Source organism: Aplysia californica, unplaced genomic scaffold (genome assembly GCF_000002075.1).
Source record: "Aplysia californica isolate F4 #8 unplaced genomic scaffold, AplCal3.0 scaffold00486, whole genome shotgun sequence".
Taxonomy (NCBI): Eukaryota; Metazoa; Mollusca; class Gastropoda; order Aplysiida; family Aplysiidae; genus Aplysia; species Aplysia californica.
Window position 1 is genome coordinate 494791 of NW_004797756.1, and position 2797 is coordinate 497587.

Consider the following 2797-nt stretch of genomic DNA (forward strand, 5'->3'; position numbering starts at 1 on the left):
CATCATCATCATCATCATCATCATCATCATCATCATCATCATCATCATCATCACCATGATCATCATCAACACAGACTAAGTACTCCCCCTTCTTCTTGTTCTGTTTTTCTTGAAGCGTAACAATTGTACCATGTTGGCACATTTTCACGTAACTTACACGTTTCGGCATTGAAATCATGAGACGGGACAACAACAACAACAACAACAACAACAACAACAACAACAACAACAACAAAAACAACAACAACAACAACAACAGCAACAAAACTAATTCTTTGATGGGGCGTTTCGATTTGTGTTTGTACAGACGAGATACAATGTTCACTCAAAAAATAGAGATTGAGTCAAAACCGTAATGCTTTTTCCCGACGTAAGAATATGCAACTGCACACATTTCAATTATATTTGCTAAAACACCTGCTCTGTAGACAGAGCTATTGTTTTCCTTGCGCAACCCCCAGATCCCCTTTCCCCTTTCCTCTTTCAAATTTGAAATGTGCTATTTCAAAACTTTGTTTAAGGATTTTATAGTTCTCCACCAACTAGATCCGTCTTATCAAAAAAGAAAATAATGAAATTATGATTATTTTTACAGTGCTGGGATACTGCACCTCTTAACTTACCTTACGACCCTGAAAAGGCCATAACAAAGTTACGCCAGTAGATAAATGGCAATGAACCAGCTTCCCTTCTTATCAAATTATAATTTTACACAGATTTTTGACATCTCAATCAAGCTAAATATTTATTACACCGACGCGATGCGGCTTCGGAGACATTTTATATATATATTTTACGTGTCAAATGAACTAGGAGCATTATTATAAATTATAGCATCACACCACACTTGTTGTATCACTTATGTCTAGGGAGCAGTAAAGTGGTTACTGTCAGCTTCTTAACAACCCTCTCAGGGTTTAGGGAACACCCTCTTTTACACAAAACACAGCATTGTTTTGTCCTGACAACAAACTCATGAAGAGCCCAAGCCAAGATGGCGGCTTGTCCGGTACAGGAAGTAGGAAAAGTAAGTCTACAACATGGGTGACCAGATGTTTGTGAAGTGATTCTCCCTCCCCCCCCCTCTCTCTCTCTCTCTCTCTCTCTCTCTCTCTCTCTCTCTCTCTCTCCATCTCTCTCTCCATCTCTCTCTCTTTAAAACGTAGGTCTTTTTATGACACAATTAAATTAAATAATTTAGGAGGCGGGCGTCAGATCCTTCTGTCAGGATCAATCTGGGCTGAGAGAGATTCAGCATATCAGGATAAAGACTGAGATACTCTATTTAAAAAGTTCGCTACTCAGGAGTCAAACTCGGGTCTCCTGCGTGCGAAAGCAAAGCGCCAAACAGCTACACCACGGACGGCAGTTTTCTCTCCTTTACATTCGTAGCCTTCAAAGATTGGTGAAAGTAAAGTTCGGCCCTCAATTCAAACTTCAAGACCCAATGCACAAAAGCCTGGGTAACAGTGGGACTCATAGTGGACTGGTAGCGCTGTTTCACAGTTTTCACAAAAACACCGGGGTTTTTTGCACGATGCGCGAAGTCATGTGGCTAAAATGATTTAACACAATCAAGGGACGTAAATCTTGATATACTTCAATTACTAAATGCTTGGTACAATCACTCGACTAGCCTCCCCTGACGGTCCTTGATTCTATAAAATAATTTAACCGTTCATAGAAAAGACGCAAAAGTTTGTCCATAATAGAAGTAACTTACGACAGCTCCTTTTTATTACGACTGTTTTCCTTTCCAAAGGATACTACAAGTGTGGTGTGATGCTATAACTTGTAACATGCTCCAAGTTCATTTATTGATGCGTAAAATCTAAAGTGTCTTCGAAGCCACATCGCCTCAGTGTGGAAAAAATTCACTTGATTGAGATTCTTAAAAGTCTGCTTAAAATAACATAAGAATGGACAAGAAAATGGCTCGCAGTTTGGATATAGGCGCCATTTAAAAAAAATTGTCGCCAAGACGCGTTATTTAGAAATTATATAAGTATGAGGGCATTCAGCTAAGTTCTTCTTTTTGAAGCACCTTTTTCTCTTAGAAGAAGAAGCCTTCTTCTTTCTTTTTTCATAGAGAGTGTTTTCAAATATAATAATATGGATTCCTTTGACAGCATTCCATCTCAGTGTTTTGTCTCAATCTTAGTGAACACGTACGTGTTGGCACCAATTTCTTCATAAGAAAATATGCTATCATTATGTATCTGCACAGCTGTGGTGCATTGATTGTGATTCAACAATTTTATTGCACCTCATCAAATAAACTTCGAGAAATTAGAAAGGTTTGGTTTTTCTGTTCAAAAAATTACAACAACAAAAATTTGTAAACCCTGAAAAATGAAACTGCGGAGATGCTGAGCTGTTAAAAAAATTCTAAGCAGTAATAGAGCCATACTTGACTGACTGATTGATTGATGAATTGATGAATTGATTGATTGATTGATTGATTGATTGATTGATTGATTGATTGATTGATTGGTTTATTGATTGATCGGTTGATTAATTGATTGATATTTCTGGTTGAAAGCAGCCTTTCCAGAGCAAAAAAGGGAAAAAGACCCCCCTCCTCCCAAAAGAAAGAAGAAAAAAACAAGATGGAGAGGATGGAACCCAGGCTGTATAACTATTCACACTTTTCTCAGCCCGTCATCATCCCCGTGTTACATGCGTCGTGCAGTTTCATTTTTCATGAAATGGTCCTATACTAAAAGTCTTAGGGGGGGAAATATGTTTGTTGAGGTCTTCAGTACAACCTGTTTGCAATACTGTGAAGAGACTAATC